A 16015-nucleotide genomic window follows, 5' to 3' on the forward strand; every position below is an offset into this window, starting at 1 on the left:
CGCGACAGCTCATCACAGTCACTCTAATGATCAGGTGGTCACGTTTCTGCCCCCAAAATCAAATTAAGATTCTTAGTTTATATTCAGACTAAACCATAACAGATCATATTGACTTTTTAATTTGTGTTTTTATTAGCAGCTTTGCTATAAATAGGAGAAGGGAAGCAAATATTTCCTCTACCAGCTGTTCAACTTGAATCTGCATAAACTTAATCACTTTGTCTGGTCCTTTGAGCTGCAGCTGCATGTATAAATGATAAATTCGACCAAATAAACATACTGTGCAGCTCGCCTCTATTTGTGAGCAGCCTTTTAAGCTGATAGCTGGAGACTGGACTCCCACACAGACACGCAGAACACTAATGGCAATTAATGACCGCTTGTAAACGCAAGAACATTAGCATCAAACAGCAATGTGGGGGGAAAACACTAACTCAATTTTTTTTAAAAAAGGTGTTTGGGAACAAACGTGAGAGACATCAATCACCGAAGATAAACCTTCTTGCTCCGTCGCTTGCATAAATTGCGTAGTTAAGTCGAATCATTGCAATCTCACGGGAAAATATGTGAAACTGGTGGGATGTGATAAAATGATGTGGTGGCACCACAGAAACAATACCAGGCTTTTATTAAGAAAGTTTTTTTTTTTTCCTGGACACACAAACTCAAAGATAGTACCAACAAACGCAGGCTTTTACTGTGGGAGATGAGAGTTGGCATCCTGTTCACAACTTTAATAACACAAATTTATTCTCCTCTCGATATTCTCTTTTAACATGATTTTATTGCCATTTTAACATGTTCCTCATGTTAAAATGTTGTTTTTAATATTCTTTTAACATGCAATTTTTCTGTGAAAGGTGCCAGACTTGACCAGTCCAGACCAGACTTGACTTTATTGACATTAATCAGCCAAATGTATACATGGAGAATTATATCTATGTGCATATTATGTAACTTATGTAGGTGGTGAGAGTGAGCGTTCACGTACACACACACACACACACACACACACAGCCTTTGGCGCTCTACTGCTGGTTCAGGAGGATTGTCAGGGTGCGTTTAACATCCTAGAGTGTCTAAATCTGACTGTGATGGTTCCAGAGTCTGTTGCCTCCACTTCATGTGGGCTTCTTGTGTGTGTTGTGCATCTTCTAAGCTGAGCATGACCACCCGGATGTGGCTCCCAAACCCTACCAGACAGCCGTTTCCCTGATAGCAGCACATGTGGGCCTCAGTTATGGCTCATTATGGCTCAGTTATGGCACTAAACACGGTCCATTTTTCTGGGGCAAATATTCATTGTTTCTCTCTTTATTCTTCACTGCTTCTGCATCAGTGTGCGTCTTTTTCTCCTTTTTTTAACAAAGGTATGCTCCACATACAGTAAATGCCACTCTCATACACCTCACACACACACACACACACACACACACACACACACACACACACACCACTGTGATACTTCGTTGTGATAGCCTGTAATACACTTTCCTTTGCAACATGCATTCCCCTGGTAGGTAAAGGGAGTTTACTCTTTGCGACTCATTCATTGGGTGGTGGGGTAGGGGGTGGGGGTACAGGGGAGTTACAGCTGTGTCTCGGGAGATTGCCCGTGGTTGCTAGTCACTGGTTTCCAGCCACCAGTCACAAGTGCAAGAATATCCACCACTACATGCCTCGCAAAGACAACCTAGGTATTTAGTTCAATAGTCAGGGATAAAGAGACTTTTATTAAAATAGAACCAGTTTCAAATGAAACATGGAATTCAGGGTTAAAACATGACCATACAGAATTTTCTCAAAGGTCCAAGATCAGCCCAACCCTTTATCCACCCACTGTCCTGCTGTCAGTGAAGCCCACATGTACAAATAACTTATTAAAAATATGTTGTCCGACCAAATTCACGTCAAACCTGCAGTCCAAATCATTTATAGAGAAATCCCCGTCAAAGACAAACGCTGGAAATGTACCAAGCAAAATAACTAAAAGACATCATTATGGAAGATCTCGCTTTATGCGGAGAAACATAAATTAAAAGTGAAAGAACAGCAGACAAAGAGAGGCGGCTGCACAGAGAGAGAGGAAACACAGAGTGGGGGGGGTGATTAGGGCCCCTGCTGCTAAAGAGGAGGCTGGCTTGACTAGAGAGCCGGAATTTAAAAAGCATAGCATGAAAGGTGAGTTGCTGCCGCCTCACAGGACATGCTTGCTTTGTTGCAGGAATTCAATCACGTTTTCTTTTTTTTTCTTTTTTTTATCTCCCTTTACTTTGAGAGAGACTCACAGAGGATGGGAACATGTGAAATTACTGTGATGGGTTGCAGTAGTTAGAGGACAGAGCTGGCAGTAATAACAGAGAAAAGATAGCATTATAGCTCAGGCTGCTAAGTGAAGCTGGTCCATTACTGTCTTCAGTATCCACCTCCATACCAAAATGCTGACCTGTACCTGCACTGTTCCAGCTCTCGCAGCCCCCCCCCCCCCCCCCCCCCCACTGTCCTCTTCAGCATCATTCAACAAAGTCTAATGGACCGTGCCGGCACGACAGAACTCATTTTGGTTCAATTTGGTTTTGAGCGACAGCACCCTCCTTCGTTTACACAACAATGGCAGAGGTTCTTCCCCCAAAGGGCACTTGGCAGTAGATAAGATGCATCCCATAATTGTGAGGGGCACAAGATTAATGATAGCATGGCTCCCTGCAAGACAGAGGGTCATTTGGCACACCCTCACTAAACTCCAGCAATTAACAGAGACAGAGAGAGCCTCAATTACAAGAGGACACTTGGGAGGACTCCCATAGCTCATTGGGTGTCTGTGCATGAGATGCTGCTTCACCCTAAATTGACCATTACAGGCCTTTGAAAAGAGAAGCACTCTGCAGATAGGGTCCATTTTTTACCACTTGTATTGAAGGATGCAGTAATACCTGTTTTTAGATTACTATGACAAAATGTCAGTATAGAAATGTGTTTTAAAACACTGCAGCTGTTCTAGTATGGAGAAATAGTATCTGCTAAAAAATACACACGATTCCGCATCAAATGATATTGAAAATCCTTGTCTAGGTATTGCTGCGGTTTGACTCCCACACTGGGCAGTATTCAGAGTGGTGTACTTTATAGACAGTGCATCTGGGTCCAATACACAAAGGTCAAGCTATTTCATTAAAACAGCCTTCTCCTCCTCCACAGGCCACAGGGAGTGCTGCTAAATACGAGCCAGCTCTGCAACATCAGCCCAATGAGTGGAAACCCTCCGATACAGGCAGGACAGAAGGAACAACAACTCTAATGGCTGCATATGCACCGTACACTCCCACCTCAGAAGTACATGATGACGGGACAAAGAAGAACTCACTGTACTATGAAGCCAAAAAGTAACAAGTCTAACAGTAGCATAAAAACAAAATATCGCCTTCGTGATGGCTTAAGAGATTCAAACCGAGATGGCTTTTATGACATTCTGTGCCAAACCTATCGATAGCTGGGTTTCCAACACCCTGTTTTTATGCACATTCTGAAGTATCACAAAGGAACAAGGGGATATACCTGACGAAATTCAGGAAAATCAGCTCACTTTGGGTGGTTTTTGGTTTGTACAAACAAGAGTTAGTGTGCAAATTGGGGAACGGAAACTACAATACATTCTTACGTAGCGAAGATTGAACTCACAAATGGCATCTTTCCTGTTTCCCCTACATCGACAGGTGTGGGCCGGCAAGGAGACCAAAATGCTCCTCGGGCTCATCCATGAAATACATGTGTACATTGCCACGTTTGTACTTCTTCTACATTTAGTTACAGCCATGTTAGGGTACACTGCCTGCACCGCCATCGTTAGACAAAACTAGTTGATCCGCTCTAGCTTGCAGACTTTCAAAAGATTCGCGTCACATGGAGAGGTAAACCGGGCCAGTGTGAATACATTCTGACCGACGCTGTTGGAGGAAAGGATGCACAGGTTGTAAAAATTCCTGGCTGATTTTGTTTAGTCATCCACCAAGAAGGTGGTGTGACCACCGCCACCCTGTGCATTTGTTTGTTAGCAGGATATCTAAAAAAAACAAATGAACATACTTTGATGAAATTTGGTGCAGGGTCACGAGAAACAAGGCGTTCACTTTCACGAGAAGCGATCAGAATCAGTTGTAGATCCTGGCTCCTGAAGACTTTGTGGACCAGCCGTATTTTTCGGGATGTATCACTGACAAATTCCATCAATTCCTTGAGCCCATGAGAAATAACTGAAAGAAGAGCACGTTGTTGATCCAGAAGATCTATTTTGGATGTTATGATTGATATTGAAGAAAAATATGACCATATTTTGATGAAATTCATTGAGGCCACGTAGTTTAGATAGATGGATTAACTCTCAGTGACCGAATGTTTGATTGCTGAGCTGAAGAACCAATATTTGGCGAGTTGGGAAGAAAATGTTTTATAGGTTTTGTCATAGGTTTGTGCTCTCTGAGAGCTTTTAGGTTTTGTTGATCTTTAATAACAAACCTTTTTTCATATCTGCTGAAACTGATACATTAGTACATATGCTGTGGCCCCGAATTGGAATTTTTTCTCTGTAGACTCAGATGGTTCCATACAGTTTCATCTTTGCTTGAGCGGCTTGCAGCAGTTTTGCATAAATGTCCCGTTGCACATAATTGTTCAGATGATATGTGTTCACACAGCTGCTTGATATTGCAGAGAGGGGAGCGAGTCCATGCATGCAGTCGAGAAGGGACACCTGAGGGTAAAAGGGCAATGGTTCATTAAAAGAATTTGTATTCTGTCTGAACTCCCCACCAACCCAGAGCAATCACATGGCCACACATGCGCAAATGCTCACTCACCTGAAAGTCCAGTGGAACGTGTTCCAGAACAGCAGGGGGGCGACTGACGTTTCCAGCTGCGGATTCGGTGAACAAATGTGTTGAAAAAAAAAAAAGCCGAAAAGACATACAAGACAACACGATAACAGTATCATAACGCTATAGAGAAGTACAACAAACGGATGAAACTGCAACAGTGATAAACATGTTGTGACTGATATACGAGAGACTCTCCTCTGTAACGGTGCCTGCAAAAGGAAAACAACAGCATCTTCAAAACAGAGGATAACAGGAGGTCACTGAAGCCTAATACGATGATTTTTTGTGAATTCCACAAGAGATAAAGTCCGCAACCCACTCTGGCTCAGCCACTATCTCTACTGACAAAGCTTCCTTGTAAACTAGTGTCTCACAGTGTTTTAGAAGGTTTGGAAGAAATGAATAAAATTGAGAAGTTGTTTTGTTTTTATAGTGGATGCTGTGCAGTTATCTAATGCATCTCCCTCTTGGTTCTATTTATCTTAAAGGAGTATGCCAACTTTTAGGGGAAATAAACTTGTATGTTTCCTTCCCTCAAGCCGGGTGATAAATTCTCTCCTCTGTGTGCATCAGGGACCTGAGACCCACAGAGACCAGCTAGTTAGTGTAGCATGATGAATGGTAGTTGATGGGAAGTGTTAGCATACATCTGTAAAAAGTCGTCATATGATCAGTTTCAGGATCTTGGTTTGTCCAGAAGTAATCCTCCTCATCCTCACTGACAAAGTCGGGCATGATTAGTAGTACATTACATATCAACAGTGTTGGGCACATTACTGTGAAAAAGTAATTAGTTACAGTTACTTGTTACTTCTCCCAAAAAGTAACTGAGTTAGTAACTGAGTTACTCCACTATGAAAGTAACTAGTTACCAGGGAAAGTAACTTTTGCGTTACTCTTTTTTCTTTTAAGTTTAAAATGTCAAAGAATTTGGAGGGTTTTTTTTTTTGGGGGGGGGGGGTGCCTATGAGGGCTCTGAGGGAGTCTGAATCACCTGCTGACAACGGCAGCCTGTTTTCAACATAAAGGCCTATCAGTTCGTTAAGTTCTGTCTGTGTCACAAGTTTTTGTGGAGCGAGGCAGAAAAATCCTGCTGTGGCTGCTGGGACGCGTGGCTCCGTGTCCTTCTCTGTTAGCGGAGCTCACCTGAACAGCACCTGCTTGCTATCACCACTAGCGGTGTCAACGCAGTTTCTGGCCACTAGTTTAGTAGAAGAAGAGTAGGGCCGTCGAGAGGCGCTTCATTAAATTGGAGTTGCTGACATTGGACGTTGACAGCCTCTTCACTCTCGCTCTGGGACGACATAACGCCCCCTCAATATGTACGTTTTGACCTTTGACCGCCACGAAGTTAAAGTAGTGCCTGTATTTCCATCTAGAAAACGCTGTCTTTCCCCCAGGCTCGCCGTCTCTGATAGTTAGCGTGAGTGCTGCTCTGTGCTGGGTTCCTGAGTAAACACCCGCCCACCTGATGTCTCTGGTTGGCTCAACGTGAAATCTTTACTCTATCTTAGCCAATCAGCATTAGGCGCTTATCTCGCCCCGCCCCCCGCACCAAAGGAGGAAAACAAAAAAAAACACGCATTTGCGGCTCCTGTGTCTGTGTGAGCCGAGCCGGATGGCAGCTTCAGTGAGTCGCTTCAGTAACGCAGAGTAACGACGTGTTGGTAACGGTAACGGCGTTGTAACGATAGACAAAGTAATTAGTTAGAGTACCTGTTACTGAAAAAAGTAATGCCGTTAGTAATGCCGTTTATTTTAACGCCGTTATTCCCATCATTGCATATCAAGATTTTAAATGATTTCATAGTGAATGTCATACACAGCCCTAGTTATGTTACTGCAGTCAAACATGCATTTGAATACTTTAGGCAGATGTATGCTAACACTTCCCATCCACTCCCATGCGTTGTGCTAAGCTAACTAGCGGTCAGCTGGTCCTAGCTCCCAAATGCACACACAGAAAGAAGACGGGTATCTATCTTCTTGGCTGGCTCAGGGAAAGACGGCAAATAACCTTTTCCCCCAAAAGTTTGAGTGTTCCTGCTGCTTAGAAATAAAGAAATTCCATCGACCAGATGGGTAGTGAGTGATTAAATACAACTGAACCACTGTAGAGACAGCACAAACGATCAATCTGTTGCTATGGTTAGCATCAGCAAAATGTACTAGATGCACACCTTGTGGTTTGGTCTCACCAAGAGATTACACACGGTAAATAAGAGCTGATCCCTGCTCCAAAACCCTTGGGATATATCCACATTTTTCATGCTAAAATGTAATTACGAGAAGAACCGCTGGACATCAGCACGAGTCCAAACTTCATCAGGGGCTATTGTGTTGATCAACCACGTCTCTAGCAGCCGTTAATGTTGCAGGACCGATTCGGTCTAAGCCACATTTGTTTTGTTAATAAAGGTAGGACAGAGGGGGTTTTTAAAGGAGTAATTATCAAGTCGAGGAAGTGTACAGACTGCAGTGAACGCTGAGGTGATAATTGAGTTGAGGGTGCAGCAGAGGCAGAAATGGGAGGAGGCGGAAGGATACGGGGGTTGTTATGACTGTAAATATAAAACCTGAGAGAAAAAAGGCGGCAAACGCTTGAAGAAAATAAGCAGCAGAGAGGAGGAAAGCAGGAAGGTGTGTCTGGATGGAAAAAAAAGAGTCCCACAAATGAGAAACAGACAAACTATTACAACAAAAAACGACATGAAAATAGCATAGTGACAGATAGAATAGACATTCAGAAACAATTGCAGCCCACTAAACCAGTCTCGAGCATAAATTCACAGCCTAGTATAGCTGAGCTTCTAAATGCTATTTATTGTAGTCATTCACAACAATACTAGGTTTCATTTAGAAGTTAAATCTTCACCTGAAAACAATTCCTTCAGAATGATTTTCACAGTCCCCTTTGTAGTTACTGTAAAACAGAAATACTATTGTTTCCTGGCATCGTGCTATTCCCATCGCTATAAATATTTACTTTGTGGGTCGAGGGGAGGCGTCCACATTGAAGTAATTGAGTGCAAAAGAGGCCTCACAGGGAGAAAAGAGGGAGGGATGAATTGCAGAAGAGGGAAGGAAAGAGGGAGACTGTCCTGAGGTCAAGTGAGCACCATGTGGCTGAAGAGGATGGCTGACTTGTTCTTTTCTTTTTTCTTTACACTGCAGTATGAAGACTTTTGGACTGTTTTCAATTAACTGCAGTAAAACTCCTAAGAAAAAGCAAAAACAAAAAAAAATTCTCCATTTAATGGGACACAGGTTCCCTTTCACACCATATGCTGAATGATCCTCACTGAGTTAAAGAAACACTTTCATATACTGGATCGGCAAACCTTTTCAGGCTGTCAGGTTGTAATGAGTGAGTACAAGCAGACACGTGCACACACACGTGCGCGCACACACACACACACACACACACACACACACACACATATTACAGCATGCCTTAATCTCCGCAGCAAAGTGAGAGGAACCAATGAAGCCATCACTAATGAGCTCAGCAAAGACGAAAATCTATTATACCTCCAAAACAAAAACAAAAAAACAACAAAAAACAACCCAATAGCAACAACAGTCGTGTTCACGCATGAATGAGTTAAAAAGAGACCACACAACATCGCTGCTGGGTGTGGTAACACCTCCACAAGAGACCGCATTTCTAACAACACCCAACCAAAGCCTTCACCAGTGTTGTTCTCATAGGTGAAAGATGCATGAAACTTTGGCCAGACAGGAAGCGACTCATTACTTTCATCCGGGTGTTAGGTTACTCTTTAAGTCTGTTGTACTCCTTTTAAAGTGAGGTCAAAAACAAGGTTATACTCACATTGATTTTTCATTTACAAGGGTCAACCCGCATTGTTTGACTCCTCTTTGTGGTGGAACAGACAAGGGTCGATTTAAAGCTAACAACTGAGGTGGGACAAATTAATCTTGTTGGTTGCAAATAGGGATGCAATCAATGATCCCAGTCCTCCATTGACAGCAAGCTGCCCTCATTCACTCTGTTTAAATCTAAAAGTAATGCACTATGGTATAAAATAATTTACTAGGGTGCAAGGAGTGAGACAGCTGGATATTTGCCGCCATTTTTATTCTCCTTTCCTAATCCTAAACATTTGCACCTATACCTAAGCATGTCTTAAAGGTAAGAATCTGCAGCACTTTTCCTTTATATATATATATATATATATATATATATATATATATATATATATATATATATATATATATATATATATATCGACTAATATAAAAGTAGTCTGGCTCAATCGTTACTCATAGGCCAGAACAAGCCTCTGCTTCTGCCAAACAGCGCACAGGTGAGGTTGGCGTGGATAAAACACAGTGAGAAGACAAGATGGTTTTTAGTGGAAATGGAGCAGTGGCAGAAAGGCAATACAGCCCTACTGAGGCGAAACTGCTAGCTTGTCCATACCAGCATCTAGCTTGTCCTCCCCAGCATTTAGCTTGTCTAAGTCTGTCTTCAGCGTGTTCTAGCCTGGGATTAGCTTGTCCTAGCCGGCATTTAGCATGTTCTAGTCAGTGGTTAACTTGTCCTAGCCAGCGTTTAGAGTGCTAGCCAGTGGTTAGCTTGTTCTAGCCAGCGTTTAGAGTGAGCTAGTCAGTGGTTAACTTGTCCTTGCCAGTGTTTGGAGTGCTAGCCAGTGGTTAACTTATTCTGGCAAATGTTTAGCATGTACTAGGGAGTGATAACCTTGTCCTAGGTGGCGTTGAACTTGTCCTTGCTGGCGTTTAGAGTGTGCTAGTTAGTGATAACCTTGTCCTAGCTGGCGTTTAGAGTGTGCTGCTTTTTTCTAAAATATAATTTTTCAAGTTGGATCAACATGAAGCAATTGTAAGATATGGTGAAGCTTATTTGTAATTCCACCTGGAAGAAGACTGAAGAATTTGATCATTGATAAATAATGTTATGCACTGACATAAATACATAGCCCTCTACTGAGTATTAACATAAAAATATGCTGAATGCTAGTGCAATGAGTGATGCATTAAAGGAATAACTATAAGCACAAAACGACATGTGATCTCTCACTCATTTCCAGCATGTAAGCTGATTGTTATGCATTTCTCTGGGTTGTGACCCACAGTAACCTTTGTTGACTGACCTGGTTTGATACAGAAAAGAGTAGAACTTCAAATAACCTCAATTCACTCCTTCCCATTGGTTAGAAAAAGATTTAACCTCTAGAGATGGTATCTTCTGATGTGTGTTCCAGTCAAAAATCTCAAGATGTCAACAAAGAGCCTGGTTGACTGGTGGCTGGGTCAGGGCTGCCTGAGTGGGAGGGTTAGTGCCTGGGTGAGGGCACATCAGCGTAAGGTTGAGCTTCTCTGGGAGCTTGTTAAAATTCCAGTGCCAAGACCCCATGTGGTTCGCTAATAAGGGCCGGCTTTGTGTGCAGGGCCAGAGCGAGCGGCAGGCTAGTGAGCCGGTCGAGTGACAGGAGATGGCACAAGGGCCAGTCACGCCACTCCAGGAACAAACGCAGCACTATCTGACTGTTTGTCTGGGGAGACATGTGGGCACTCTTACAGAGAGACGGACGCCACTGCGCGAGGACAACAATCTACAACTGTTTCGTTTCTCTTTGTGTCCCATTTGACAGCCTGACTGAGCCCATTTGTGTGGTTGGAAAAAGAAAAGTTTAAGAAAATGGACACATATCTTTTTACCTTTCCACCTGTATTTGATCACATGCTCGCTTAGCCGTGACTGGAGTTCTACTGTTTCACCTTACTGCCATCTCTTAACACGTCTGCCTGCATGATTTTATTTACTCGTGACTCAGACATGAACAGCAAGTACAATGTTCATGAACAGGACATCATATTTCCCTGGAAATACGGAGGAAGGGAAAACAAAGAAAGGGATTGATATGCAGGGATGAGGCATGACTTCACTGTCTTTTTGTCCGAACTTGACAGTGGCCATGTTTGTCCAATTTGTCTTCACTCTTAATGAGATGCTGAAAGTGCTGCAGGCAACTCATTTGTGCAGTCCACTGCATACATCACTGCAGGAACTCATGCTGTTTTACCAATTATACTCTTTCATTAAAAACCCAAAAAATCCAAGGAGCTTCCACTCTCCACACATCCCGACGGGAGAGACAACGCTCCCATGCAATTACTCCTTGTAAAATAGTCAGTCCTGAAGAAATGATGGAGATGCTCTCTGTCAGAGTATCCTTGAGTTATTTCTAGTGAGTGCTGCAGGAAGTATCGTCATTTAAAAGAAAAGAAAAGAAAAGAAAAAGAAAAGAAAAAGAAGGAACAAAATAACTCTTCTGCTAATCATGCTGCAAATGCGGTGAAGAGTAGTGACACACAGGGAGAAACTGGGGGAATTGATGTTCCAATGAAAGCTGACAGAAATATCAGCTCACTGACAGCACCGGAAAGGTAATTTTGACACGTGTAACTTTCAGAGTGGAAAAATAAAATAAAAAAAGAAAATATTTGCCTGCAAAAGAAACTGAGAAAAAAAGGACAACTTAATATTCTGTTCTGTCATTGTTTGATTGCTAAAAATCATGCTACTTAAAAATATACTGTACGTAACTGACTACAAAGTCATTAATGCAACCCTAAATCAGCCTAATTTCAAACTTTTGTGTGAGGCGTAACATTACAAGCGGGGTGGACGAAGTCATTACATTAGCAGCTTAAAATGAGATTTTAAATTGTTATGCAAAGGGTCGTTTTCATAGCAGACATTTTGAGGGAAAACCACAATTGGAAAAGTTAAAGGCGGCGCAATTCCATTAATTGTCCCTGTAAGCCATGTTAATGAGTATGCATGCATACCAGAGTCCCTGAATCCAACTCACAAACTTGAACGCAGGAATCGTTAATGTTATTGGCCTTTTCCTGCTTTGACATGTCCAAATGTCTGCCGTGGAAAAGACCTATCGCACAAGAAAACAAAAGTGAGATTAACAATCTGTTTACATGTGGTAAGGTTGTCAAAAATGAACAAATACCGGCACTCACAGGTAAAAAAAAATATTATTTTACATAGTTTTGGGACAAAAAAATACAGTAACATCTTTATAGGAGCCATCATGATGAAGATGATGTTTCCTAGCTGAACTGAACAGAACTGATTTATGGTGGAAACAGTTTGCCAGGATGGAAGGATGGGTTAAATGTAGAGGTTGAATTCTGTTGTAATTCAAGACTTAATCTGAAACACAAAGTCCTAATTCCTGGACTCTACAGCCACTAACAGAGGCAGCTTTGCAGCCAAGGGTCCTGCATGGTGTAACTTTTGGATGAGGAGGCTTCGGACAAACGCCTGCCCTTGAGCGTGGATAATCCTCCCCCTTGGCGAAGCCAGCTGTAGGTATCAGGTGTGTACTTGAAAATTCTGTTTACTGCCCCCCCTCCCCTTGTTGAAAGAACAACTTAGCCTGAGAAGGAATGTGGTTACAAATAGGCACCTTGTCCCTGGCGAGTGTCCCGGTAGGCAATCCCCTACTGGACCAGCTCCTTTCAGGCTTAAGAGGGAAATGGGTACGACCCGGGTGGCCTAGGGTGTAGGAGCCTGTCCCTGAGGGAGCTGAGGCTCAGTAGGATACAAGCTGAAGGTCAGGATGCCCAGTGTGGGTGAGAGCCAGAATGGGACCCAAGTGTGGGCCCAGCCACAGTGCAGTGAAGGGAAGTGGGAACCAATGGATGGGGAAAGAGTCAAAAGGTAATGAGGCTGACTGGCAACACCTGAAATATATCCATGTGAGAATGAGGTCACGATGATGGAGTACACAAGAATGCAGGAGACTCATCATTAGAGCTGGTCGCTCATTGATAATGAATCCCTGCTCCTGACTAAACTGACAGTTGGTACGTGCCAATCTGAGATTTGCTGGAGGCTTTAGGAAGATACAACTATCATAAATGACTGTGTTGTTTTACATGATCTGTATGCACATGTTTGTGTGTTTGAATTCCCTTCTTGTTCGAGCTGAACGTGTGTTTGCTTCCTATCATACCTGTGTACCCTGATCGTGAATCTACGGGAGAGTGTGTTGATTAGCTCGGGGCATTTTACTAAAGATTCTTCCACAGAGAGATAACGACAAGGGTTCTGGGAATCTTGAGAGGATGCTTGTGGGGAAAAAAGAGGGGATAAGTGCTAAAATACTGCAACTGATCAACACACCGAAAATGAGCCTATTACAGACTAATGTGGAGCTACAGATGGGGAGCAGTGTGTTTAAATAATGCAAGGTTCACTCACTGCTCAATAACCACCTGTGTATTTTACTCTCTCAGAGGTAGCAAGGGCACTGTGACATTGAGTGGACATACTTATGAAGATTCGTGTGTGTGTGTGTGTGTGTGTGTGTGTGTGTGTGTAGGACTGTGCTTGGTTTACAGCCATTTCAAAGTTGTTGTTTTTTTAATAGAGAGTAACAGATTCAAGATACTTCAAGTACAAAAACATGTTTATCTAAGAACCTCTTTTTTTCCATGGCTAAATCCCTACTTTATACTGCCAGAATGCAAAAAGCCCCAGTCGCTTCCGGTGTCTTTTTTAGCTTGAAGCTAACGGTAACTGACGCTAACAACAGATACAACTGTTTTTTTTTTAGCTCAAATTAAAGTGTTTGTGGAAGGAATGGATGATACCGAATGACAGAGTTTGTGAAAAATTATATGTTTCCGACTGTTTTTGCCTGTTGTTTACAGTTAAGGTGCAATGGGTGCCATTTAGCATCAAGCTAACGATATTTTCTCCAGTCTGGAATCACAAAGGAGCAATGCAGAAGTGGGAGGGGAAAAAAATTAGCTCAAAACCACTATTTGCGTGTACCTCAGAGGCAAAATACACGTTTTGTTTTTAAAGTATTGAAAAAACAAAACATTTGCTGAAACACATAAGCAATCTCTGGCCAATTTCACCGGCTTCACCTTTCTTCTGGGGAGAATAGATGGCGAGCGACTGGACTATTTCACCAGTCAGCCAGATGGTTTCATCAGCTCCAGTGACTGATGGGAAGTTCTCATCATTATTAGACGATTCAACTGTCATGTGAAGTCAAGGTGTGAATCACCGACAGAGGTGAAATACTGGGAACTGTCAACTGAGCTGCAGAACTGCTAAAGACTAGATGAGTGCTGGAGTACGGTCGAGAATACACATCAAGCACCATCGCCCGTTTGTTCCATCCCTTATTTCTCATCACTTAGTTGCACAAGAAGGGAAGGAAAAGGTGAGGAGGTTTTAACGTCTTGACTCTGATTACTGAGAGACAAAACAGTTTAATGAGCTAAGATGCAGAAGGACAATTTTGAAGACTATTAAACAGTATCTGAGGTTCCTTAGTTGCTCGTTCCATTTAATTATATTTCCTTGCCCTCAGTTTTTAATAAGTCAGAGAAAGCTCTAAGCACAGAGTTTCGTTTATGAAAATGTGCTTGCATACCTTGAGACCATCTGGGAAAAAAAACAAGATGGAAGATACCACAGTTATTTGCATTTTTTTAACTGTGAAATTCTCATTTCAGTTAGTCACCAGTCGAGTGACATCAGGTGTCAAAATGTAGGCCGATGTTTCATTTTGTATCACAGACAAAACTTGTAAAAGTGCAGACACTTTGCACAGACTACTCATTTTTGACAAAACTTTTTGTGTATGCCATCAAAAGTTTTTTTTAAAAATTCATTTAACTTTACATTAAACATTCACCAACCACTCACCCCACCCAGAAACCAATAAAAACAAGAACAGTGTTAAATTAAATGAAACTCAGACAAATAAGTAAATTGCAAGCAGTAACTTAATATTTGCTGATGCTTGTCATCAGCAGGAAGAGTGGCTTACGGCCTGTTATGAATCAGTTTGAAGAAACACGTCAATAAGCGCGTTGCGCGTCAGTTCAAAACCTAAGATTGTACGTGTCCCAGATTGTCGTGCATGATCATGTGACGTGCAAAAATCAGCTTCCTAAACATGGTTCTCATCTTGACGAGCATACATGCCACATCATATGTGAAAAGAAATTCTCATCTCATTCATAACTGTGGTTTTTGCAGCGTTACTTCCACAGCTGCCGAGTTTGAACGCGTGCACATACAACATGTTTGCCGCCAGAAGACAAGCTGTCGACAGTGAGTGACAGGAAAATTACTGACATCGACGAGGTGATAGTGAGGCACCTGTCAGTTTCGCACCGCGAGATACACCCCAGATAGACAGACAATATCATATTCTAAACAAAAGCAGGTCCCAGTGGATTCAGATTTCCCACTGGAGCAAGAAAATGTGAAAGTTGGAAGGAGGATTTGAGAGAGGAATAATGAGTAAACTCTGGATAGCAGGCTAGTATCACAGCAAGGATACGACCAGATTGACAATAAGAGGAGTAGCGAGAGAGCAGCCTCAGGACTTGTTTTGACAGCCATGGCTCTGTGGTCTTTGACAGGTTTAAAGCTCTTCCTGGTTGGGGAAAATCCTTTAACTGAAGTGGGGTGAGGTAGACCCCGGAGTCAGGATCGTTCCATCTCCCTGCTCCCATAATGCCTGGCTGATGACAGCATGTCATGCCCCACTCACACTGCACAAAGAAGAAAAAAAAAGTAGCACCTTATACACACACACACACACACACACACACACACACACACACACACACACACACACGCACAAAGGTGAGGGCTGGCTGTGTTGTCATGGCAACCCTGTCCTACAGCTGTCAAGTGTTCATCAGTTTCCACAGCAACACCGTAAGGCGGAGAGACTAGACAGTTATTTCAGACATAATACAGTTGAAAGGTCAAATGGGAGCCTTATTAGTTCAAATTACCCCACTGTTTAGCAGAGCAAAGCTTACGGATGCCGTCTAAGGCAGAGATCATTGGATTTTCTCACAGATTTCACCGAATTAGACAGATATAATACTGAAAAGTGATGCATTAGGAATGGGATGGCAGTCATTTGGGAATTACTGTAATCTCTGAGGCTCTGCATGAAAGTGCTGGATATTTAGGCTGTGACGAGTTCACAAACTGAGGTCAAACATTGTGCAGCTTTCATGTGCAGGATGAAGTAAACTGTCATTTTATAATTAGCAGTTTTCAAGGTTTGTTTGAGGTTTTTTTTCCCATC

At 42.4% G+C, this 16015-nt stretch overlaps 1 long non-coding RNA gene across 1 annotated transcript; it reads right to left on the bottom strand.

Annotated features, from left to right (window-relative positions):
• Positions 1-4433: 4433 nt before the first annotated feature.
• LOC147241551 (uncharacterized) lies at positions 4434-13927 on the bottom strand. Its single transcript, XR_015110841.1, has 4 exons — positions 13818-13927; positions 11735-11812; positions 4854-4909; positions 4434-4747 (listed from the first exon to the last, which is right to left on the bottom strand). It is a non-coding gene; the product is annotated as an uncharacterized LOC147241551 (long non-coding RNA).
• Positions 13928-16015: the final 2088 nt, after the last annotated feature.

This window comes from Aulostomus chinensis, chromosome 21 (genome assembly GCF_037954235.1).
Source record: "Aulostomus chinensis isolate RoL2024-O1b breed Wild chromosome 21, RoL_Achi_v1.0, whole genome shotgun sequence".
NCBI lineage: Eukaryota > Metazoa > Chordata > Actinopteri > Syngnathiformes > Aulostomidae > Aulostomus > Aulostomus chinensis.